The sequence below is a fragment of the Ambystoma mexicanum genome, chromosome 6q (genome assembly GCF_040938575.1).
Source record: "Ambystoma mexicanum isolate Mex_15411 chromosome 6q, UKY_AmexF1_1, whole genome shotgun sequence".
NCBI lineage: Eukaryota > Metazoa > Chordata > Amphibia > Caudata > Ambystomatidae > Ambystoma > Ambystoma mexicanum.
In genome coordinates this window covers 1,209,699,427-1,209,727,108 of record NC_090937.1, presented here as the reverse complement: position 1 = coordinate 1,209,727,108, position 27,682 = coordinate 1,209,699,427, and positions in this window count along the sequence as shown.

Sequence of the window (27,682 nt, the reverse complement as noted above, 5' to 3'; positions counted from 1 at the left end):
CCTGCAGGTCACTTGCACTTTGAGGGAGTTGTAGTGCTTCTGGCTTATGTATACGGCCTCACGGGCCTGGGGCACCACCAACACAACATGGGTACAGTCAATGGCTGCTATGATGTTAGGCAGTTGTGCAGTGGCATGGAAACTTCCCTTCATGTCATTGACCTGGGGCTGAGTGCTGGGCAGTGCAATATGTTGGTTGACATTGCACAGGATGGAAGCCATCACCTGACCCAGAACTGCACGGAATCTGGGCTATGCCATGCCGTGCATCACTGCCACAGAGCGCTAGAAGGTGCCTGTCCTCAGGAACTGCAGGACTGCCACCAACTTCACCAGTGGGGGCACAATTGTACGGATGCTGATCCTGCTCCCAGTGTCTTCATGAATTGTGGCCAGCAGCTCAGTGATGATCCCCTTGTTCAGCCATTACTCAGTTACCAGCTGGGTGTCGCTGAGGGCCCAGGGTGATGGCCTGATCCGAGGGTTGGGTGCTTACCTTGCTGTTTTCTCATCCTCCTCCTCCTTATTCCCCCCTCTTTGCCTCCTATTCCCTGGCCTAGTGGGCCTGCATCTCAAGGTCCAGGTACAGCATGAGCACCTAGCTGCCTGTCCTAGCCTGCAGCGATGAATGGCAGAATGGTGTTCGAATAAGTGTTTGGGGCATTGGTGTGTCCTATATAGGCCTCGGGTGTGCATTATGCTCACCTGTGACTTGATTCCTGGCACCTGTGTGCATTTACCTCCAGCTGGAGGCTGGGGGTAATTTTCAGCTGTATTAGCGCCGGTTTTTGGTGCTAATACCGCCTTACATGCACTTGTGATACAGCTGTATTTGTGCTATATGTTATTGGCGCTATTAGCGCCAGCTGTAATAGCACCAGTTACTTTTGGCTCCGCCGGTATTTGCACCAACTCATAATCCGGCTGAGTGGTATTGGTGGCGCTAATATCGGTACCACCAGAAATAAGGGCTACTGCCCAACTCTTGATGAGTCCCAAAGACTGCATGACGTTTAAGGGTCAGGTTTTACACAAATGAAGGGGTTAGTTTGAGACAAACGTTAGTGTGATCTTTGTGAAAGCCAGAGGGGGAGATTAAGAGAGATGTGTGCAATCAGTGGACATTCAAAGCAATAAGAGTACAAAGAGCTCGTGATTATTGCTTAGTTTGTCGATTTCATTTGAATACGGTGGAATGTACATATGTGATATCAAGTGGACACATTGACTCATACCAATTGCAATAGCAGATGTATTATTTAGTGTATCCGTTGTCTATGTAGTAAACTGCTGTATGTAGGCAACACCCAACGTCTCGTAAATGACTGTGTAATTGAAAAATACTTTAAAATTAAGCATGCATTGGTCACAACGCAATTGGCAAAACAAGGACACAATCAGGATGAATTAGCAATGTTTTGTTTTCGAAAAAGTCCACAAAGACCCACGAGGTGGTGATGATCATGAATTGAAACGCTCCCAAAAAGAACAGTATGGGGTTTACAGAGAGGACAATCCTCATCTAATGGTCTGATTAACCAAGAGGAGTGGTGGTCACTAGCGTTGAAGCACGTGTCACCATCAGAATATAGACACACAACAAATCTGACCACCATCAATGACTAAACCTGTCAACGTTCTAGTGGTCAAATAGACAACCAGGTAACATATAGGTCCGCTCAGTTAACCATGGGACGATGAAATCTATTTAAATAAGCCATTAGTTCGTTACCGCACCAAAGAGACTTGCATTCTTCCGGCATACAAAACGGAGAATGATAGTTGAAAGATACTGAAATCTGCACACTGTAGTCGGTACACGTCATTATGGCGAAATACATTATTTCATCTTCCGTGACATGTCTATAAAATAAGTGAGTGTAATTACTCAATATGATATGATTTCCTTGTATTTTTGTATTTAACAGAGCACATTAAAAGTCAACTGAGACTGCTCAAAAGATTAGCAAGTACAACAAAAGATATCCAAATGAGTTATTTTAGAAAGCTTTAGTGAGCATTCTAAGTTAGTAGATTAGGTCGAATAACTGTTTAAAAAAGTGGTTTTAAGTAATTGTGTTTTATCACTATGTATAGCTATTAACATTTCCATTTAAATGTGATCATTCATGCTAATGAGTTCTAATCTGCAGAGCGGCCAAGACTAATAAGGTATTATGTTTTTTCAATGAAAAAGTCTTTGTCATTTTATAATACGTTTTCTGAATAAGTATTTGTGGATATTTCATTTACAGTAAACGTAGAATTGTGTTATGTGTTTCCAGAAAGAAACATATTGCCCTGATGAAAACGAGAATTTGAGGAAACATTTGTAAGAGGTTATTCGTTGAAACTATCAATTACTAGAAGGCATAATAAACAATGAAGAACTAAATAGAAGAGGATATTTTTGAAAAATACATCTGGAATTGATGTATAACTGTTTGAGGCACTTTATTGGTCCTTTAATTGTTATGCCGTTTTTTATCTGTACATAAGTGCACGTATGTGAATGTCATATTGTTTATAAATGTATTTTATGCAGGGCCACTTTAATTTTTATAAGAAAACATGAACAATGTGTACTTTTGTAACTGTAGCGTTCTCTGCCAGTTTGTATAATAGTGAATATAGTCGATGGATTCTTTACAAATATGATTGAAACAATGTTTTTTTTTCCGAATTCATTTGTTTATATCATGATAATTAGGAAAGCTTCACGCAGACATTTTGTTCATGGTATTGTTTCGGGTTCCCCATTCCGAGAGTGATTGTTGAGGGACATTCTCATATTGTGTTTGAGCAAAGAGGGGATAAAACTTGTGGCTTAGATGAATACAGAGGACACCCGTGAAAGAGGCACAGCTGTTTGCAGATAATGGGGGTTGTAACTGGTCGATTCTGAACACATGCCATCTCATTTGATTGGCCAGATCCACGTCCACATATTTAAAGCATGTTCTAAACTCCTTTCATTATAGATTATTTAATCTATGTTGTCATGCATGATGGAATGATCAGTGGAATGAGTGGCAGTGAGTTCTGCCTGTGTATCAGTGTTTTTTGAGGTTTTATATTGCCACCATTTTGTACAGTCACTGAGTAGCATGTGCTTTTATTACAGAAGCTTAACAAACAGTAACGTTTTACTTTTTATGTTATTGACACGTTCACCAATAGGCATCTTGGAGCGAGAATGAAAAGGGTAATATGAGCAAAGAAGCTAAAACTGTAGGGTTATGAGAAATCGTCTGAATAGATGATGGTTCACAGTACTACTTAGTGCAATGGGCAATTCATTCCATAGAATACTGGCCACTACCGAGAATGCGCGCCCAGCTGGTCTTGCATAACGGTTTTTAGGACTCACTAGTAGATGGGCAAGTCTTGAGCGCCGAGTTCTCTCAGGAGCATAGTGTAGACACTTCTCCTGAAGATAATCTGTGCCTTGATAGCAATAGGCACGGTGGACTATACAGAGAGATTTAAACTTGTTACATTCTGCTACAGGAAGACAATGCAGAGCCCTAATCACATGACTGATGTGGGCACCATATGGAGTAGCCACAGCAGCCCGAGCAGCCATATTGTGCAGGAGCTGGAGTCGATGAACCAATCTCAGTGGTTGGGCAAGGTATAGAGCATTAAAATAGTTGATCTGACTATTGATAAGAGAGGCAAATAAACAAAGGGCGGAGATGGACCGAAAGAAAAGGATGTATCTTGCGAAGGGTTCTCAATATAAAGTGGCCATTTTACATACCGCACCGATTTCTGAGGCCTTGGGGACAAAAGCCAAAACGATCACTCCCACATATTTAACTTCTGTCACTGGATGATAGTGTTGTATCTTTACACTTGCACCATTCGCATATTTTCTAAAAAAAAAAGCACATTGGACAGAAGAATGTCCGCATGTCATATCTTTAATCCATGGCAGGTATGTTGACTATGTCTAGAGCAGAATTGAAGGTTTAGATGGCTGTGTAGTGCATGTGTGGATAGCCAAAGGACACCTGCAGGCTGTTTGTCCCTCCTTAAATATATCCAACTGGTGTGAAGCCCTTGAACGCTCACACCATAAATGCAACCCACTGGGGGAAAAGGCCAAGCACACTTCTTGCGGGTAGAACAATGTTTATTTTGCCAAAATAAAGGTGCACGAGCAAAGAGCTCTGCTGCCACGGCACGTTCTGGCAAAATCAGCACGAACAACACATTAAAAAGGCACACACCATCATCAGTGATGTAAGTTACATATGTTACTAATCTGATTGGTTGGTTGGCCAGATCCTATAAATAGGCTTCCTGCTCCATAGGGGATGCCAGGCCATTGGTCCCAGGCCCTTCTGTCCATCTTCTTCACGTTGGCTCCTCCTCGCATGTCATCAGACACAAAACTGCAATGAATTGCTCATTATAAAGAGAAAAGCAATACATTCTTTATCACTAACCTAATGTGTACCTGGTTCTGCAGACAAGGGCTAAAAAGACATTTCACGGTTATTTTAACTGACAAACCCCAACTCAATTCCAGACACGTTAGCACCCATCCAGATCTCTCCACCATCATTTTAGGTTTGTTGTTTTGCCCCTCCTGGCATCTCACAGTACAAAGAACGTGACCCTTGGTGAAGGCAGCCTGTCCTGGTTTTCGGATCTTTTTCTGATCAATTTGGGTGTATAACAGCTTTATAGTCAATGGTCAGGGACTAACTGGTACCTTGGAATGCTGGAGTCTTGGGGCAGGGACCTCTGGGCACTATTTCTTAGAACTGGGATGGGGGAAAGTTGAAGGCTTGTACCCTCCTTCTCGTGGGATATTTTCGCAGGGAGCTCTCAAAACCCTCATGGCCTTGCAGGGCGCATTCCTCCGGGCATACAAAATGCTGGAAACATGAGACAATGAAAGGTCTATAAATCTCTAAAGCTCTGGTCTTTCTCTACGGGTCCCAGGCTACAACCCATTTTTCACATGCATACACTTATTTCCATTTTCTGTGGCCTAGGCCTTCAGTCCTGGCTGCAGCGCCAAGTTAGGCCACAATTTCAATATGGCTGATATTCATCTAAAATTGTGTTTGATTACCAATGTACTGTAAAGCCAAAGCATGCACTACCCTCCCAGCACTACAGCCCCTTTTGAAACCGCCCTGTACACTTCCTGAGCCCCTACCATGCAGTTCCAGATCTCTGCCTCACCCAAAAGTTCTTGGGGGGTCTAGGACAATCGTCCCCTCTTCACAACATTCTCCCATTTCCTTAATACTACGTTAACAAACTACCAGGTGAGTTTCTCTTCCTCCTTGTTCATACTTTCTCTTTCCAATCTTTCAGCTTTCAAATGTGGCAGTGACCCTTCCTTTGGTACCCATGAGCTACGCATGGATCGTAAACTTTCCCCTGCTTCTGCATATTGCTCGGTGGTAGCTGTTATATATATGCACCCTCCATCCCCTGCTAAATCTATGCAGTGTTCAATGTGATTCTCAGGGTCTGGTAGGGGAATCTTGGTGGTTCCTAATGGGATGAAGGCGTTGCTCTATTGCAACCATATGTGACTTGTCTGAGTCATCAGTTTGAACTGCGCTCTTTTTAACCGCGAGGTGCACCCTGTACCCCAATTGAGACCATCATCATTGCGCTGCCAGGCACTGCTTTGGCACAGCATCAGAGCACCAGCTGGCAGTCGCAGAAGTTCACCAGCACAAACATGATCACAGGAACCAGTAGCGTCACGATCACCCCCATCCAAGAAGGTGCCCATTCTGTATGGCAGTTTCTGTCTGCATGTCTGCATGTGGGCGCTTTGGGTGTGCAGGGCCCCTATTAGGTTGGTGATGGACCCATTGACTGCATCATTAGGAGGTTTGTATGTGCAACAGGAATCCCCAATTTTCTTGCAATTTTCTTGCAGATCCCTCCTTCCATGGCAGTTCTGCAAAGTCATCAGCCGGATTCCTCGCAACTTCATCTTGATCACGTTGAGGCCTTGTTCTGTATCATTGGCCAACTGTATTACTTCCCACTGCAGAATATAAAGCCCTTTGGCATTCAGGTGGTTTGTAGTCCTGGTAACAGGAATGATGCAAACAATGTTCTTCCTTGCTGCATAGTCAATATTCATCTGTTATTTCTTTTAGTAACTGTGAGGAATTTTTGGATAGATAGTTTGACCTTCACTTTCTCTGTCATTTTTCTTTTTTCATCTTTTCTGGCAGGATGCAGAATATAGGCTGCTGTGGCAGCACTGCGGTGCGGACATCAGACAATGGTGTTGGTGTTGGGGCTGATAAGCGACCGGGCCCCACTATCAAGTGTTCTTCAGGGGCCACCAGGAGTGCAGAGTGCAACAAGGCCAGCGAGCAGGTGTCCCTCCATAATGGAAAGAGGTGCAGGTATGCCTGCTGGCCGCACACCCAGTTGGTATACATCACTGCTGCTGTCCCTTTCTTTGGGTCCGAGGTGTATAATGTCTTATTGCACCTATTGTTTGTCCCCGCAAAGACGTTCCCTTCATTATAAAAACACAATTCATGTTCTTCCTGTTTTTGCACCTTCTCTAGTTTCTCCATTGCCTCCATCCATCTGAGTTTTGCCACATGCTCATTCCAGTATCCACTGCATTCAGCATTCACCTTTTGGACCACATCTTCAAATCCTACCAGTCCTCCTGCCATTCAGCTCATTGTAGTTTCCTGCCATCTGCTTGCCACACACTTCATGCCTTCCAGCTTTAGGTATGGCCTTTGCAAGCAATGCACATGTTTGGTGATTGGGCACATTGCAGCTGATCTGGATCCATTATTTCGAGTCACACGCTCATGTCGTGTACCAACTATTGCTTAACTCTGAATGGTGCACATCTTCTATTGCATCTAACCGGAGTCCTCAGTACTGATCATACTTGGCCCTTCCAATTTATCTTTTAAAACATTTTGAAACAATACCATGTGAGACAGTAGAAGAGCAACCAGCATTTGCAAATATCTGGGAAAACACAGTAGGAAATAATGATAAAATAAGTCAATTTGCAAGATTGTCCATGTGTTGCTGGGTGACAGATGTATAATTCGTAGTTGAATTAGGCTTTGTGTCAAGGGCTGCAGCCGTGGTATTATTTTTTTCAGTTACTTTGTTTGATAGTGACACATTTGCAGCATTGCCATATGTTGAGGAACCATTAGTTAAAGAACCATTAGTAATGTTTTCATGTGTAATCCCCCTTTTATATGACGACCCCATATACATGTACATCCTTAATATATACCTAGTCCAAACATAGAAATAGTAAATAAACCAGCTACACAATGCATAACATGAGTGTATGTGGAGAAAACACTGTCAATGAAAAGCACCCCTTTCAAGTGGGCTATCCCTCGCTTTTGGCATGTCATCTTCCTTCCCCTCAGACAGCACACAGTCATGCCGTTACAAGGTCTTCGTTTCTGCACAGCTCTGTCAAAAAGGTGGTGGGATTCTCTGTTTTACACCTCACAATGTGAATGCTTGGATTGGACAGTATTTTGTCATACATGTATGCCCGCTGTGTAGTCAAGGTTGATTTTGATTGCTCAAGGATGGCGAACACAGGGTGCTGCACATACAGCATTACGAAACACCCCATGACAATTGTGGGGCTTTTCTAAATTGCAACTGCAGCAGCAGCAAGCACCTGTTCACATGGGAACTGGCCTGTCATCATTGAGTCTAACACTCTGCCCTAGTAGTACAATGGCTTGTGGGCAATATTGTTCTTCTATGTAAGAACTGCAGTCTTTCAGAACCTCTGCCATACAAGCACAAGTTCCTGATGGATGTTCCTACACCCGCAGCCCGCGTGGATGAAGAGTGCTGGCCATGGGTAAACACTATTGGTATCTTGTGATACTATGACCTGGGAGCCATTATATCACTCCAAGATGGTGCCCTGATTCTCTGGAACCTTTGCCAAGGCTGCCTCTCTGTCTGACCTGCCTCTGCACAAACGGGACAAGCTTCCGCCGATATTAAATGAGCCTATCAGCGGACGCCATCAGGCGAAGCCGCCCCCGGTGTAAGGCCCACTTTTAGGGCTGCAGTCCTCTGTCTGGCTCTGTCTTCCAGAACCTCTGCCCTACAAGCACCAGTTCCTGATGGATGTCCCTACACCTGCAGCCCTCCGTGGATGAAGAGTACTGCCCATGGGTGAGCACTGTTGGTATCTAGTGCTACTATGACCTGGGAGCCCTTATCCCTCTCCAAGATGGTGCCTTGATTCTCTGCAACCTTTGCCGAGGCTGCCTCTCCATCTAACCCACCTCTGCACACACGGGATAGGCTCCCAGCGATATTAAATGAACCTATCAGCGGTCCCCGGCAGGCAAAGCTGGCCCTCGTGTAAGGCCCACTTGTAAGGCTGCCGTCCTCTGTCTGGCTCTGTCCAGCGATAGGAGGCAATTTAAAAATACCTTCCTTCGTACCTGAGCATTCAGTGACCTGATCTTCATCAACTACGTAATACCGGCCCATAGACTTCTCCGCTGTCCCATGCACACCAAGTCTCTGCTTACCCTGCTATTCATTATCTCCCGAGATGGTGACAGGCTGCCTAAATCCCCACCTGCGGCAGGTGCAGATTTACTTCTAAACTCACAGACCTGCTATTTTCCAGCTACACCCTGAATGTCCAGGAACTAACCCCAGTCAGATTCGGATGCCGCCTATCCTTCAGTCAACACTCCACCTGTCCACGTCTTGCTCATCAGCCGTGCTCACCCAGGTGCTGCATCCCCTCCAGGACTCTTTGTCTTCAGACTTGGTACCATACTAACTACAATCACCTACACCTGCTTCACAATTGACTCAGCAGCCTTGCTTCCTTTGCCTACCTTGAGCGCTCATCACTACTTGCTATGGCTTCCGACCACCATTTGTAAACCTTCTTTGTCTGGTTTCAGTCTATTTAATGCAGCCACCCGCAACACAAGGCGCGGCTCCTGTAACTTGTAAAAATGTAACTGCTCTGTCCTTGACTCCTAGGTGAGCCCCCCGCAACATGAGGCGTGGCTTTCATTAGTTGTTATCATTCATGATATGTCCTGATTACCTGATTAGCCCCCCACATCATGAGGTGCGGTTTGTAACCTGCTAATATGTACCGGGTCTGTCCTTGACTCCTAGGTAAGCCACCCGCAACATGAGGCACGGCTTTCATTAGTTGTTATCATTCATGATATGTCCTGATTACCTGATTAGCCCCCTGCATCATGAGGTGCGGTTTGTAACCTGCTAATATGTACCGGATCTGTCCTTGACTCCTAAGTGAGCCCCCTGCAACATGAGGCACGGCCTTCGCTACTTGTTATCATTCACAATGTGTCCTGATTACCTGATAAGCCCCCCACATCAAGAGGTGTGGTTTTAACCTGCTAATATGTACCTGATGTGTCCTTGACTCCTAAGTGAGCCCCCGCCACATGAGGCGCTGCTTATGCTAGTTGTTATCATTCATGATGTGTCCTGATTACCTGATTTACCCCCCTCATCAAGAGGTGCAGTTTTAACCTGCTAATCTGTACCTGATTTGGATTTGACTCCTAAGTGTGCCCCCCGCAACATGAGGCGTGGCTTTCCCTAGTTGTTAAAATACATGATGTGTCCTGATTACCTGATTAGCCCCTTGTAACATGAGCTGCGGTTCCTGTAACCCGATATCTTTACTTAACTTGTCCTGACTACTTGGTAAGCCCCCGCAACACGAGGTGCGGCTTTCACTAGTTGTTATCATACATGATGTGTCCTGATTACTTGATTAGCCCCCACATCACGAGGTACGGATTGTAACCTGCTAATATGTACCTGATTTGTCCTTGACTCCTAATTGTGCCCCCGCAACATGAGGTGCGGCTTTCGCTTGTTGTTAACATACAAGATATGTCCTGATTGCCTGAGTAGCCCCTTGGAACACGAGGTGCGGTTCCTGTAACCTGCCTAATGTACTGAATTTGTCCTCACTACTTGGTCAGCCCCCCGCAATTCAATGCACGGCTCTTGCAATGTTATGCACTTACCGGATTTGGGATTTGGTACTGATGACTCCTCTTATCTATGGTACTATCAGGTAGTAATCCATGCAATATACGTCTGATTTCCATGTCATTATAACCTGTAAAAAAACAAATGCTGCAACCAGTGTCGCATGTAATGTATCCTCCTAAATTAAAGCGCCTAGATGCCCGAGGGCTTTGTGCGCTATATAAATGACTAAATAAATAAATGAAATAAAAGTCATCAATTGGCCATTGGAGTGGGAAAACCCATAATAAAACTCTTGGATGTAATTAGGGGTAGCCAGCACTTGGGCAGTGGGAATTACCTCTCTTAGATTATTGAAGCTGAGAGCATGTCTTCGGTCAATGCAAGTTTGTGGCTGTTTTTGTGGGCTTCTTTGAGACCCTGCAGCCGCATAGTCTAAAATCCATGCTTTTACACAACCCTAGACATTTCTACATTTCCTTGAAAGTCTTAGGCTGGGTAGTGCTGCGCACTGAAGCATTGCGATCAGGTATAATTTTCTTACTGTGAACAGATATTGATTGACGCAGATAGAGAACATCCTGGTGAAAATATTGCAGCTTCACCTTGTCTACCTTTTACCCTTTTAGGCTAGCAGGTGCAAATGGGTGATAGAATCCTTTCTGCACTGTTGCTCACTGTCACTACATTCCATCAGGTCGTCAACATACTGAATGATGTACTGGGCTCCTGGATGCTACCTAAATCAGCATGTAATATTCTGTTGAAAAATTGGAGGGTTCACAGTACCTTTGAGGCAACCTTGTGTGCTCGAAGTGCATTTTCCTGTGGGTAACACAGTGAGGGACTGTGAGTCAGGGTGCAGACGTATGGAAAAGAAAGTGTTTTTGTGATTCCACACAATGAAGTGGTTTGTCTCCTTAGGGATACACAGAATCCCTGCACAGAATTGTTGAAGGGTTCGGAACTATGGGAAATTCTGCCTGTACAATGTCATTTAGGCGGCAGAGATCCAGTATCATTCTCCAACTCCCCCCTTTTGCCTTTTTGATCGGATAGATAGCCATTTTGCATGGGAAGGTGGAAGGTACAGTGATTCCCTGATTTAGCAGTGCAACAATGGTGTCTTGTATTCCTTCCTCTGCCTCTTTGGACAATGGATACTGTTTTGCTTGAGGCAGTACTGCACCTGGCTTGAGTGTGATTGCAACGGGGGCACTCCCTGAAAAGGCGCTACATCATGGGCTTTCTGGGACCTGTTCTCAATCTGTTTCAGTGAATGGGAGCATGGTGACCAGGGCCATCAAGTAGCATTGCACTTTGCAATATTGCACCATAATCTCACAAAGGATACAGATTGCTAACATGATTTCGCCATTGTAAACCCAATCCTCAAACAGTTCAGCATCATTTACTTCCCTAAGGGGCAACGTTGGATCAATACATAACACAATGTGCCACTCGCACCCATTAGGGTCTGTCCCAACCACAACAATCCTTTTAGCTGATGCAACCATGCCTTGTAAATCTAGGGAAAGTATTGTTCCTGCCACGGGCCGGAAGATTAAGTCAGATGCCACCCGCCAACATGCCTTGCTAAGCTGGAGCGCTGCGTCGAGCAATATGATGACCCCATACACAAACATGTCCGGATCCATGGGTATGCTGCATACCCCGCCCCCCGGCCTGTGCGATGACCATTACTTTCAAGACGCACATGTCTGGGGTAGCACAAACCACCCCATGGTCTGTGAAAGAGATGGTCATGTTCGGTCTGGTCGAACAAATCTCACCCTAACAAATTAATCAGGGAGGCCTCTGTATACATTAAGGGTGCACACACCACGTTCCTCCTATTTTGATTGCTACCTCTTCTGTGTAGGAAACCAGTGCAACAGCCCCAGAGAATCCTTGTGCGTCAAGAGTTTCACCTGATTATGGAAAGTTTCTGCCACTGATGCTTGATTTTGTGGCACCCATGTCGACCATAAATATAAAGTTTGTTACCTAGCTCAGCACCCACCAAGGGTTCCTCATCAGGGTGGGTAATCAAAGACAGGACTGGGCACGGAAGAGCTTTCTGTGGGCTGTCCTAATCAGGGTACGTATTGTACATGGGAATGTGAAAGGGTTTCCCCTCATGATGCTGACCTCTCGATAAGGTGCTTCTTTTGCATTTGTTACTGCATTATTCGTGGACATCTGACATCCATACAAGGGGTTCTGTTGGGATACTTGTGGTTGGGCATTAGGCAGTGTTTGTGCTTGCGTGTGAGGGGGTCTTTGTGGTAACTGGGTATTCGCCTAGTGTAATTCATAGGGTATGGATGGGGCAAAAAAGCCCCCTCTTCCCACAGCTCCAACGCTGACACTGTCCCATACTACCTCTGGGTCCAACTCCCCCACTGCCTCCTCTGCCCACTTGAAACCCTCATCTTCCCTGCTGCTAACCTCGGTGCTGATATTTAGGGTACTAATGCTGAGGTCCACCACCCCACTGCCCCAGTCCTCTGTTAGGCAGGATTATATGCAGTACCCTTTGGGAACACCACACACAATTAAGACTACAAGTGACAGTACAAATTCACCTTTGGTACAAGCCTGTACTACACAGTAAAAGTGGTAGCGATGGCTGAGTAGCCAGACTTATCTCAAGACAAGTGAGCAGTATCAAATAGTCACACAAAGGACAGCAATTACTATGATTCAAACGAACACTAACTCAAGGTTTCTGAGTAAAAGAATATACATTTATCTGCACATCAGTTTTATAACATTTCACTAAAGTAAAGCAGTTGAAAAATCACGTTACCAATACACCACACCACTCCCAATAGATGCTGGACAAGTTTAAACTCAAAACGAAGTGTGAGCAAAATGGCACTCCAGTAATATAAAAAGGGAGGGAAAAACAAAGTTAGGCTAAAATTGAGCAGCACCAACAGGTAAGTAAGCAGGGCAATCTAGAAAGAGGAACTACAGTGATGGAATCAAATCAAATATGCTTAGGGCCAAAGTCAACAGGACAAAAGTCTTTTGCTCAAGATCACACAGTTCAGGGTAGTTTGCGGTTTAGTCTTTGCCAAGAGTTGCGGACAAAGTTAGTCGGCAGAAAAGTTAGTTTAAAGAGAAGAGAAGGACAAGCCCTCAAATTGGCGAAAGGTTTCACACACCTTCACCGCGGCTGAACGAAACGCACAACCGGATTTGCACAGTTCCTTTAAATGGAGAAGAAGCTGTAGCTGAGGCGGACATTCCTGGTAGTTCCTGCAGGCTCACGATTCCTGAAGCAACTGTCAGACTGACACGAGGAAGACTGGAGGGTCCTACACTACCCTGGGAAGAAACCAGCAGCAGAGCAAAGCAACAAATTAAAGGTGCACTCCTTAAAACCCAAGCAGGGTCCGACCTTCCTGGCTATCTGGCCCACTGTAGCTTTGTACAGTGAATTCGACCAGAGGAGGGAGTCCTGGCTTGCAGTTTAGGCAAACTGGTTGGTCCCACCAGCTCAGGGGAAGAAGATTCCTGGAGGATCTTCTCTGTCGTTGGAGTTTGACGATTCAAACCTGCAGCAGGGCTTCACCGGGTGGTTCAGCCATGGTAGTGGTCCTCTTCCGTCAGCTCCTCGTTGGATCTTTCGTTCCAGTGGCAACTCTACCTTTCCAGACACAGAGACCTGCTTTTTATGCAGTTTTCCCCCATTCACACAGCCTGGTTGTCAATAACACAGCAGGGTGGCTGTCCCGCCGGGACAGTCACCACAGCCAATCATTTCAGAGTGCGACATGGGTCTCCAAGGAGACCCTGTGCAGGAAGTCCTAAACCCCTCCCTCACATCCTGTCACCCCCCCAGACATACAGGTGCCTATGGAGGACTTCTGCGTAGAAGCCTGCGAAAAGACGGTGAACAAAGCAATCAAACCGGGTTTGGCGCGCAGAGTAAAACACGAGAAAGACTTTTACAAAAAGAAATGGTTAATAAACCCAGCCGGAACCGTAATAATACATATATGGTCTAGTGGGTTTAAGTTTGAGGCTACCAAGATAGCCTAAAATAATACCAAGGTTATTTAAGATAACCGCAGTAGAAAAAATAGGGTAGTTACCACTGCCACCAGCCAAGTCTTGATGAAAAGAGAGTGAAACATTGCTCCAAGAGAAACAAACAAAAAGGGATAAGTATTAACCCTTTCCAGTATTCCATGTAAGATGGTTTGTACTGGGTCTGTGGTTTTACAGAGGCTAATAACGTTAATGGCAATTTTGTGTTCTGAGAGACAGTAGTCAGTCCCAGAAAATTGAGTCCGAGTTGGGAAGTCTAAAAGACAACCGTGTGTCACTGCACTGAAGGTGCTGTTTAACACACAGTAAAAAGATGATGCCTGTGGAGTAGGTGAGGCCCACAATCTGTGAACACAAAAATGTTAAACACACACAGCAAAATACATGTAAGAGTGGGAAAAAAAGGGCTCACACTCGTACCAGGTGAAATAAATAAATCCTAGAAATCCAGCAATGCTGCTGAGGGACTCAGTAGTTAACGGAAATTAGCCATTCTTGAGAATTATTCTCCCTAACATCCTCTACCTGGCCAAAACACTGCTATTCTCACATCTTTGCGTGCTGCAGCCTGTTCCGCCAAATCTGTCTCTGTGTTTGTTGTTAACGCTCCTTCAAGTGCTAAATTCTTTCTCTACCTGTTTCGCTTCCTCAGCTTGCAGTCTTGAGCCATTTAATTTTATCGCTCTTTGATCCTCTTACAATGGTGCACAATTATACCCTGATTCTCAGACCACCCTTTCACCTCCATGCCCATAATCCTCTCGAGCCTTTCTGAGCTTCCTTGGGCAATCCCTGCTTAATACCAAAATAGAAAAGAGGAACTGATCAGTCCCACTTGTCTCCCATCACCGCTTGCCACATCTCTTGTACCTATAAAATGTACTGGGCGGGGTCTTCATGGTCCCCCATGGTGTACTGCATTATGGACTGCAAGTCTGGTATGTCAGGCTATGCCCGCCGCATTGCGTCACACACTTGCGCACTGAAATTGTTGAAGGGTGCCCCATTGTGCGCATCATGATCTAACTTCACGCCTGGATACCCTGCCTTAACCGACACAACCTCAGCTTGGTTTCCCACAATTCTAACCAGCAAACATTTCATATCTCCCACTGCCAAAGAAATCCCCGCTGTCTGCTTCTCAAAGGCATATATCCACTCCCCCACCCCTGCAGTGAGAGTCAGCAGTGTTTTTATTAAAATATTCTTATCCATCTGAGCCCAAGGCACATAATGCACCCTCCCAGTGCCTTTGTGCAATAGTGGCAGCTGTGTGCATACTCCCTGCCATGCTTTCTGTTCATCACTTCCCCTAATTCCTTGCCACTGCTACACGCCCAAACCTGCTCCTCAATTGTGGCCCCCACAAACTCTCTACTCTTGTTGATACCTCTGGTGCCTTATGTGTGGCCCCCTCCTCATCATCAAATTCATCCACGGTGTACCATTCCACTTCCCGCAGGTCTTTGTTTAAGTCCCTGTCCGATCTTACTGTCCAATAACCTACAAGTTCCACCCCTCGATCACCACCATTCCCCTTTCTCAATATACACATCTTTTATTGCGGTGTTATCCAGTCTACACAAAATATCTCCAGCCCTACACTCGTCTAAACCGCACCTCGGTTTACTCTCCTCCTCCTTGACTGCCCTCAATTTAGCTAAATCTGCCAGCTTTGCCTCCAATGCTTCCTCTAACTCCTTCTCCAACATGTTTCCACACTGAATAGTCGTATTAGATGTTGGGTGATATGAGGTTGGTGCCATGGCAGAAGAAGCCACGTATGTGGGATTGGTATATTCTGTAGAGGGACGGGCTTTGAGGGAGTATAGCCCTACTTGGGGTAGGGGTGACTGTGTTTCTTTGAGGGCAGTTGGCTGTGCTACTCTTGGAGCTGGGATTCTGCCATCTTGGGCTCTGCACTTCTCGCTGTCCTTAACATCCTCTACCATTTTCCATAGGTCTAAAATCACTTTTTGCTTCTGAAGTTGTTTACCCTTATATCTGGCTGTTAGGAATGTGCTCATGTGCTCCGATATCTCTCTGCTGTTAGTGCCCTGTTCTGGCCAGAGGTGGAGCATCCCCCCTGTGTCTGCCAACCACTGTTTGTGATACTTTTCTATGTTATCCTTGTGCAATGGCAATGCACTATACATATACTCCAGGAGAGTCATTACCTCCATGTTGACAATTGTTATACCCAAAAGAAATGTGTAATTATGTGTCGTATCCAACGTTATTATAACCAGTCCTACCAGTCCAAATTCCCACCTCTCAGTAACCCCCTGTCTGCTCCCCTGCCCTCGCACACACTCACTCACTCCTCACTACCAACACCCGCACTACCTCTGAAGGCTCCTTCTTGGCATCCACCTCCTATACAATAATATTTCAACACAGTTAAATATCTGAAATAACAACCACTAACATATCTCCTCCCCCCACCCGAAATATATTGGGCACAGGAATCCAAGCTCTCTAATTATACAGAGATCCTACTTTTGATATCCCCTCATCACAATAAAAATATGGCACCATCTTCTCCCCTTACTCTGAAAGAATCCCACACATCTGTTATCCTCTCAAAAATAATGATAATAGTAAAAAATACAAAAACCGCCACATGTCCTTCATACTCTCCCTTCACACACACATACTATGCCTCCCCCAAACACTCTTGCCCCCATTGTTGTTGCTCGCAAGAGGTGTGCTTACATCCGCGTGTTCACCCAAACTCCTCCATCATGGGGTCTCATTAACGGCCACCACCCTGCTAGGAGCCGCGCCCCACTACAGGAATTCTGTTAAAATGGCTGCTGTACATCACTGTGGGTTGCACACTTGGGACTGGTCAATGCAGATCGGCACAACCCCTCCAGAGATGCAGCCTGGAAGCCTCCATCTTTGTGGGGGTCGCTGGGATCATGTCGGGGTCACCAAAAATGTAGAAAAGTCCCTCAATGCAAACACCAGAAAAAATGCAACCCACTAAGGAAAAAGGCCCAGCACACTTCTTGCGAGGAGAACAAAGTTTATTTCCACAAAACTGAAGGTGTGCCAGAAAAGAGCTCTGCTGCCGCAGAACTTTCTGGCAATCAGCACGAACAACACATTAAAAAGGCACACATTGTCATCAGTGACGTAAGTTCAAAAAGTTACAAATCTGACTGGCTGGTTGGCGAGACCCTATACATAGGTTACCTGCTTCATAGGGGATGCCAGGCCATTGGTCCCAGAACATTCTGCCTTCTTCTTCCATGTGGGCCCCTCCTCACATGTTATCAGACACAAAGCTACATTGAATTGCTCATTATAAAATGAAAAACAATACATTCTTTATCTCTAACCTAATGTGCAGCTGATACTGCAGACAAGGGCTTAGAAGATACTTCGAGGTCATTGTAACAAACAAACCCCAACTCAATTTTAGACACATAATTGCCCTTCCAAAGCTCTCCACTATCATTTTAGGTTTGTTGTTTTGCCCCTCCCGGCACCTCACAGCACAAATCATGTGACCGTTTGTGAAGGCAGCCTGTCGTGGCTTTCTGATCTTTTTCTGTACAATTGGGGGGCGTCCATAAAAGCTGGTAGTCTTGGACTGACCAGTACCTTTGAATGCTGGTGTCTTGGGGCGGGGACCTCTGGGCACTAGTACTTAGAGCTGGGATAAGGGAAGATCAGAGGCTCATGTTATCCTTCTCGTGGGATCACATTTTGCAGGGATCTCTCAACCCCCTCATGGCCTTGCAGGGCACATTCCTCCTGGAATACAAAATGCTGCCAACATGAGACACCGCTCTGGTAATAAATTGTGGGTAGCACCGTTTACCGGCACAATTACCGGACCGTACAATTCTAACTAAAAAGGATGGCAACACCAGCATTGACAGATACAATGCCTGTGCCACGAGTGCCATAGGCACAGACAGTGGAAATACCGGCAACACCCAAAATGCTTGCCAGAAACACCAGCAGCACAGAGCCATCGGCCCATTATGACCACTGTTTGTCCGGTACTACTGGCATAAAAATGCCGGAAGCACCGAAATACCATGCCGGAAACACAGGCATCGCAGACCAGGTGGTAAATGACCCCAGATGTGCACAAAGAGGCCATAGGCCCACCAATTCCCGCCAGGTGCACCTAGTACTCCCAAAACACTCCACCAAGACAACCACGCTGCCTCCCTGAGCGGTAGAAAATGACATGGAGGCGCTGCAGGCTGCAGTGTAGCTGAATGAGCTGGAGCAGCACGAATGGTGGCAGGAAGCTAGGGAGAGGATGAGGAGGATGAGGATGATGGCTGCGCTGCAAATGGTGAGGCGGAGGCAAGCAGCCATACCCCGCACAAGGGACACACCCTGGGCATGGACAGATGGGCAAATACATACCCTGTGGCTAAACAGGAAGACAATACAAGAATTACTGACCATAATCCATGGCGACATAGGGAGCAGGATCAGCATCCCGACAGCAATACCACCTCTGCTGAAGCTAGTGTTGGTCTTGCACTTCCTGGCCACAGGCACATTTGAGTACTCTGTGGGCCAGCTGCATGGCATATCGCAGCCTGCCTTCTCCAGAGGGCTGGTGCAGCTATTGGAGGCCCCTCTGGACAATGTCGGCCAGCACATCGCCCTCCCAACCACCCTGGCACTTGTGAATGACACAGGCTGCTTCTATGTGCTTGCAGGCATGCCAAACTCATTGGACAGCACACATGTGGAGTTGGTGCCTTCACACACCACAGAGGGGGTTAACAGGAACCGTAAGCAGTACTATTCCCTGAACATACAGAGAAACTATAATGCTGACCTCACCATCACATAATGCTGCACATGTCTACCAGGGTCAAACCTCAATTTCATGGTTCTGATGAACGTTACCCAACCAGCATACATGTAATGGAATGATAGAGCGGACAAAAGACATGGATGTTGGGTGAGTATATGGAAAAGTACATACACATTGCTTCATGGTGCACAGGCCAAGGTGGGTGGGAGGGGGCATGACACCAATGCATGAACCACTACCGCCAAACATCAGAGGGTACGACCAGTGCATGTCCAAAAGCCAGTCCGTTGAGCATTGGGTGTAACACCAGAATGTTGCTGTGTCTCTCAGTGGCAAGTACAGACACCATCCCTGAGGAAAGAAACCAGCAACACACTACATGTACCAGAATGCAGCACTATGTTAGGGAGAATTCTCAAGACTGTGCTAATTTCCCTTACATTCTGAGACCCCAAGCAACTTTGATATGTAGGATTTGATTTTTCTACCTGGGAAAAGTGTGAGCCTTTTTCCCACTCTTCCATGTATTTTGATGTGTGTTTTACTTTTGCGTTCTTTGGATATGGAGTTTTAAAATAACTCCATAGGCATCATCTTTTTCTGTGTGTCACACAGCACCTTCAGTGCAGTGGCACAGAGATGTCTTTCAGACTTCCCAAGGTTTAACTACCTTCTCTGGGACTCACTACTGTCTCCTAGAGCATGTAAAGTTACATTGACTTTTACTTGTCTCTTCAAAGTTACAGGTCCAGCACACACTATCTTCCTATAGAGTGCTGGAGGGGTTGCCTAGCATCCCCTGAGTCAAAACACTCATGTAACAGTCAAATGTTACCCTTTCCTACTTAAAATGGCTGGTGGCATTGGTTTAGATCAAACTACCATGTTTTTTCCCGACTGCGAACAACGTTAGTTAAAAATAGGGACAGCCATATTTTTCAGTATGGCGCCCAAGACCTATCTGGAAAAACAGACACCGGTCAAGTTTTCTCGCTGTTTCTTTTTGTAAAGGTCCTTCTTGTGTTTAACCCTGCGTGCCAAACCAGGTTTGGTCCCTTTGTTCATTGGCCTTTGGCAGCTTCAGTGCTGAAGCCCTCCTCTGGCGCCTGAGTGTCTGGGGTGGAAAGGATGTGAGAGAGGTGCCCGAAACTCCCTATGCTTAGTCCCCTAGAGACCTGAATGCACTCTGACGTGATTGGCCAGCTGGCTGTCTGGCAATGACAGCAACCCTGCACTGTGAGTGACAGCCAGGCTGGTATGAATGGGGGAGAACTGTTTAAAAGCAGGTCTCTGGGACTTGGAAAGCAGAATTGACCACTGGAACGAAAGAACCGAAGACGAGCTGAAGGAAGATGACTACTGCAAATCCTGGACGACCGGTGAAGCCCTGCTGCAGGTCTGAATTGCCTGAAACTCCATCAACAGATAAGCCCTTCAAGGTTAACTTCTTCCCTTGAGTTTGGTGGGAACAACCAACTCTCAAGCCGCGTGGACACCGTCCCCTCTTGGTTGAATTTTTCTGCAGAGTGCTATGCAAAACCGGGTAGCCAGTGGGAAGCATAGCAGTGTGTGGTCTTTAAGGAACTCACACCTTAAACCAAAGTTTTGCCAAGCTTGTGGCCTCTTTCCTGGGCAGTGCAGGAACCTCCCAACATCCTCCTTCTTTTCCCCACGACTGAAGCTCAGGAACAACGAGATCTGCTTGAACTGCCAGGAACAACTGCCTTGGCTACAGCTCTTCTTCACTTTAAAGGTACTGTGCAAACGCGGTCCGGAAATCTTTTCGGCCACGGTGAAAGTTTGTGAAACTTTCCCGACTTCGAAGGCTTGTCCTTCCCTAAACCAACATCTACCTTTTCGTCTGACCAAAGTTTTCTAAGATCCGTGGCAAAGATTTAACCGTTTACTACCAGAACTGTGATATCCTATTCAAAGACTCTGAACTATTGACTTTGGCCCAGGCCTATGAACTGGATTGCTGGTTGTACTTTACTCTAAACCCTTTGCCCTGCCTATGAAAGTATTTGTGCTTCATTTCTTATAACCTTCTCTTTTTACCCCTGTTTAAAGTAACTGAAGTGCCATTTTGCTCCCACTTCAGGGGAGCTGAACTTGTTCGGTAACTTATTGGTTGTGTATTTGTATTATATTAGTATATGATATTGAGCGGCTCTTGCTAGTGTAATGTTTTCCAAATGACTGTGTAAATAAATGTATATTCTTTTACCAAGAAACCTTGAGTAAGTGTTGGGTTTGAATCACTGTATTTGTTGGTCCTTTGTGTAACTTGTTCTACTGTTCACTTTACTCCTGAGATACGTCTGGCTGCTCAGCCACTGCTACCACATTACTGTGCAGTACAGGCTTGTACCAAAGGTGAAATTGTACTGACACTTGTAGTCTTAATTGCATGTAGCGTTCCCCAAGGGTACTGCATGTGATTCTGCCTAACACACTACCACTCCCAAAACCCTGCACCTGCAGTACACCACTCCACCCAGGCCAATGAAGGTATGATCTAGCAAGGTGCACAGATGGCATTGTGGCTTTCATGTGGCATGTGCACAGATTGTGTGGGAGTGGGTGTGGCCATCAGCACGCCACACCATGGGGATATGCATGGAGTGACTGTTGGTAGCTAATGCATTCCCACCCACATCATACCACCCTATGGCTTACAACACATTGCAGTGCATGTGACTCACAATTGCCATAACAGGGTGCCTCACAGTGCATGACTCCCAAACTTACCATGGCACTGGATGCATCAGGCATCAGGGTATCTAATAATGTGCTGTTACAATGTGAGTCCGGCCACATGCATGCCATGCCTCAACTTCTGTCCATTACCCTTGCAGGTGATTCTGGATATCCACTGCTGTCCTGGCTCATGTCCCTACTGAGGGATTCACAGTCGCTGGAGGATGTGGCATAAAACGGTGCACATGTGTGAACGAGGGCAACTATTGAGCAGACAATTTGGACTCCTAAAAGGCACGCCTCAGGTGCCTACACCGGTAAGGGGGGCACTTATGTACATACCAGAGAAGGTGGGGCAGATAGTCCTGGCCTGTGCAATGTTGCATAATATCTGCATAAGGAGAAACATACCCCTGCCCCCAGACCTCGACATGCCACCACCTGAGGATAGAGATGATAATGACGTTGACAGTGCTGGTGAAGCAGCACTAGCCAGACATAGGCACATACACATGGAAGTCAGGGAGGGGTGCATTGTACAACAGGAAATCATTGACAGCCACTTCTGTCACGGTCCATGCCCCCAAACATCGGGTGCAGACCCGTTGGGTCCCATGGGGGCCTTGAAGGACGGGGGGAGTCTTGCAGGGGCTTCCTGGACTTGGTCCTGGTGCCGTTGGTGCCAGGCTCATACTGCCATCGCCGACATGGCACGTTTCGGACCCGGGGAGGCACGTGCGAGCCAATATGAGGCAGGGTGAAGGGATTATTTGCCGTGGGACTATTTGCTTGGGTGTGGTTGCTGGAACTACTTTCAGAACACTATATAAGCCAGACCCTTCATACAGAACACGCTTCGCAACGTAACGCTCACCGTGTCTGCAGGTCCAGGCCAGCCATCAGCCACGCCCGTCCAGTTGTCTCGAGCTACCTGCAAAGAAGATTGAGAAAGAAGAGCAGAACAAGATACTTACCAGACTCTTCATCGCGGCCGCTCGGGAGTCCACGCTTCTTCAGAACTGAAAAGGAAAGAACATCAGATTAGACTTGCAGACCACACGCTCTTCATCGCTGTTCAGCGCCGCACTAATACTTACCAGCGAATCATCAGAACGTCATCACTCGATCTCCGCTTCATCTTCCAATCGCCGCTCCGGAACTGCCGCATCTGTAAAACAGAAAGAAGACATCAGGGTAGCAGAGCAGTGGGAAGGCCTCATTCTGACTTATAATCCTGCACAAGGCAGCAATCCTCACGGACTCACAATTCTTCATCACACAGCCTTTGTTCAGGAGATTCCGCACCTGCAGAATACAAAAGCAGCAGGTTAGTGGTGCAGGAAAACAATATCGGGTGGAAAGACTTTTGCATACCACTGGCGCAAATCTTACCTTGGGAAGCCATCTACCAAGAACCTTGCTCCATCGTACGCACAAAGAGGGAATCTGTAAAGAAAGGTACAGAGTGAACATCTGCAACTTGAACTCTTAGCTATCCATATCTTTGGAATTCAGACTTACCAAAGAGTCACAGTTGTCTGGAACTTTCAAAAGGATCAGTGAAGTAACTAGATCCTAGAACTATGACGCACCCCTGCGAACATTGACAGGACAGAGAGCCCGCTATTCGTAACTCAAAGGTGAGATATAGCAGGGGGTGCAAGAGGACGCCACGGGAGGCGGGAACCGCCCTCATCCACATGGTTGGGTAACCTGTGAATTACCTTTCCAAGTAAGCCTGCTTTCGTATCGGAAGGGAGTACAAGACACCACTCACCACCAGATCATCCAACTCCGTTCGGCACCCCTGTGGAGATCGGGTGAGTGTAACACTTCTGACGACATCTCACTGTGCACCACCCATGAAATGGCACTGTAAATAATGTGCTCACTCAATAAAGTCATACAGTTGAATAATGTCTGGTCCGCTCATTGTTGCAAGTGAAACCTGGAATGTATTAACCATTACAACCAACTACAATTCAAACACCCAACCCACCAGCCCCTCCCCACACACCCACCACCTCCTCCCCAAAATACATCACTACTAACTGTCTATTCACCCAGTGCAGAGTCTGACACCATGTACCTCTTGGCATGAGGATCCTTGCCACGGGCAGGCACACCCAAATGTCTCTTGGAGCATCACCTGGGCTGCTCTGTGTTGAGCTGACAAGGGTGGCAATGCTGGAGTTGCGGTCCGATCCTTGAGAGCCCATGCCCTTCTGGTTGGCATGCACAGACATTGCCACTGGCTCTGCCAGTGCCAACACTCCCTCATTGGCCTCACGGAGCCTCTGGGCTTGCTGTATGACTGCCACAGTGCTACGGCCCAGGGCAAGGGCACAGCAGCAACCAGTGGCCTGTATACCATCCCTGATGAGCTGTGCTTCCGCTAGCTGCTGCCATTGTTTGTCCAGCATCTCCTCGTGTCGGGCCTCCATATGCCAGATGCAGTCATCCAGCTCCCTGATGGACGCATTGGTGGACGTGGTGGGCTGTGAAGGTGGGATGGACTAAAAGTGGGTTTGGATAGGTGGAGTGCTGGGGTGTCTCATCCTTGTCCTTGTCAATAGCTGCCACTTCAACCTCATCAGAGGTGGTGCCATTTGATGCAAGGACAGGATGGACGATGGCTGCTCTGGATGGCTGCCATGGGTGTGATACTGGCTGGCCTGTGTGACAGATTGTTGTTCTAGTGCAGCTGGCCGGGCCTACAGTGGTGGCTGAGCCTCCTGTGCTGTTGGCTGGGCCTCCTGGGCTGTTGACTGGGCTACCTGGGCTGGTGACTGGGCATCCTGGGCTGGTGGCTTGGCCGCCAGGGCTGGTGTCTGGGCCGCCTGGGCTGGTGACTGGGCCGCCTGGGCTGGCGTTGCCATGGTGTTTGGTTGCATGGGCCATTGTGAAGCATGGCTGGGCCTTACATCGCCTGTGGATGGTCCTGTACCATCGCCATCGCTGTCAGTAGATGTGCCTGTCAGGGTGAGAATACAAAGCAGTTAGAGGCCTGTGTGTGACCTAGATGCACTTGCAATATGCTGCTTGGACATTACACGTTCCCTGGCCTGATCAAGATGTGGGGGTTGCGCACTGCTGCATGCATGCATGCATGTATGGGGCCTGTCAGTTTTGGTTGTGCTCATGGCACAGTGGTTTGTCTTTTGTGTGTTAATCGCGGTAGTACTGACTGTCTAGTCATGCCACGGTACACATGACGTGCACATGGGCACGGTTGCTTGTTGTGTACGGTCGTATTGCATGTGTTGGATTGGGCCCGAACCCTTTCTCCTATGTGTGCATGGGGACTTTAGACGGTGAAATCACTGCTATGTCCTTTTGGTTGTGCACGTTTCCCTGGCCTGTTTAGTGTGCGTCTTTTGTGTGTTGCAAGGCATTCTGGTGTGCCTCTGCTCCTGTGACACCCTCTATGCCCTCCAGGTGCATGATGGAGCTGCACCACTTCACCCATGGCATCAGTCGGATGGGTGACACCGTTCTGCCTCCTGTGGCCATTAATTCACGGCAGTGGGCATGCAAGCAGGTTCTGCACCCTCCGCCTCAAGTTGTCCCACCTTTTGGGCAGTCCCTGGATGTTCTGGGGAAAGTACCCCAACGCAGTGACTCAAATGGCCACCTCCAGCCATGTGGCTGACTTGCGCTGATGGCTGGTAAGGCAGTTGTCTCTGTCAAAGAAAGTTTCTTCATTGTCCACTATGTAGTCTGTCAATGCCGTTGCTTTTTTTTACATTTTTACATTTTTTGTGCCACTGATAATACAACCTTTGCACATAAAAACCATTCAGCAAATACAGAAGTTATTACAAAATTACATAAAATGACACTATCAATCACCTCGTAAAAGACAGCAACAATTAAAATGGATGATTCATTAATACATAACAGTCTGTCAATAAAAAAAAGTTAAAACCATTAATAGTAATACAGATCTCGTAATCAATGTAAGACATTTTGGGATCTTATACAATAGAGGCGAAATGCCCCCGTTCAAATTGTCTGATTTTAAATTCACTAATCCACCACTAGGAAGATTTTAAAATACCAGAATAAAAGGAATTTATAAATGAGATAATCTGCCCCTAACACGATTCCATATGTGAAATGTGGCTGATGTGACTACAAGCATTTCAGCGCCGTACAGGCCACTCCAGAACTGATCTGAGATATGATCTACAAATAGAACTTTTTATAGAACTATACCAATGGCCGACAGTTGGTAAGTATGTGTCTAGCCATTTCCACCTCCTTATTGCAGATTCTAAAGATCCGCTCCTCTCTCGGTATTAACATCCATGCTCCTGTATTGCAAAATCAAGGAAGATCAAAAGGAAAGTATAGAATGACGGAGGGGAATGGGACTTGAGCAGATACTTTCTTTGACTATCGTTAACGCCACCCTAGTGTGTACAACTTTCATACTTAGGCTTAACCGCCAACTTAGTCAAATAAATAAGACAATCATAATCCACTGTTTTTTTGTTGCAAACTGGACAGGTGAAGCTCAATCAAAGTTGATGGTATACAAGAAACTCTGATTGCATGAAAATGGTGGACCATAGTGTGGTCAAGTACAGAGAACCAAGAAATGCGGGACCACCTCTTCTGATGTTCCACGGCAGTCCTCGGCAGCTGATTATCGGTTTCATCTGAAAATGTGATGTTAGGCCACAGTCTGCAAGCGGCAAATTTCCAGTGGGCCATTAGTGATAAAACACCAAGATCTAATCTAATGGCCTCTACCGGCATGGCACAGGGTACAGGAAATAAAGATGGTAAAATGTTGCCCTCCAGGGGCTGGAGCCAATTCATTAACTTTTTTACAGAAAAGCCTCTAGGGCATATAATATAACTGGTACCACTGGAATCTTGTAGGCTCGTACCATTGCCTTGATTGAGCCACCACCCAGCCTATTAATTACTATTCTCAGGACCAGCCATTTCTTCCAGGCTTTAGATTTAATACTGTCCGAGAGGGGCTTAAAGGAACGATCGTTAGGTAACAACATGCCAAGGTACTTGGAGGAAGACACCTGCTCAACCACAGAAACGCCTACCTGCCAAGCAAAGCTTTTGTCCTTCACTGCCTGCTTGCCAAAAATAAGAATCCTGGTCTTAGCTATGTTGATAATCAAGCCATTATCTCTCACATATTGGTGAAGCCTATTCATGGTATGCTGGACGCCAACTGGGGTTCTAGACATCAGGACTGTATTAGGGCAGGGCAGTGGTTTAGGACCATACGACAGTAGATGGCAATTCAATTCCTTTCCCAATACACTGGGAAAATCTGAAATAAACAGATTGTAAAGCAGGGGTGCAAGAGGGCAACCCTACTTCAACCCCTAATTAGTGGGGAATGATTCAGAGACATCACCCCTTTGGAAGAGGTGAATTCCTATCATTGTGTCGGAGTACAGCTTCCTAAGTAACTTCCTCCAGAGTCTGCTCTGACTTACTGACTCAAAAGCCTTGCTCTGGTTAACAAGACACACATATAGACGGAACTCCTTATATTGCCAAACGTCTGAAATGGGAGGTACTGTACCTCTTCTTAAATCCGGTTTGGGCGTAATGGAGCATCCCCTCCCTGTAGTTTAGTGAGCATCCCCAGAAAAATACTAGAGAACACTTTCGAGGAGCTGTCCAACATTGCCAGCAGTCGTAGATTTGATGAAATATCCAGAAGCCCTGACTTGTGAACTGGCGCTAGGGCAAATTGCCTCCATGTGCCCGGAATAATACCGGTTTCACCAATGTGGGGAAAGAGTAGCGACAAAACCTCAGCCAACAGCGTGGGGTCCTCTTTAAATAACATTACTAAACCCCGTTGGGTCCTGTGGCCGCAGAATATTTCAAAGAAGTGATAGTTGCCACCTCGTCTGTTTCATTGAGGCATTACCATACCCATGTGTCTTTCATTGGTAGTGTTTCATCCGACCCCATCATCGCCCCATCTTCCCAAAAAATACTCTTATTGTGTGTTAATGGGTTATTAATTCTGCCTCAGAGAACCGTGGCTTCCTGAGCCAGACTTCTGGGACCCTGCTCTTGTTGCTCCCGAACATCCTGGCCTTGTTTCCTGGTGTG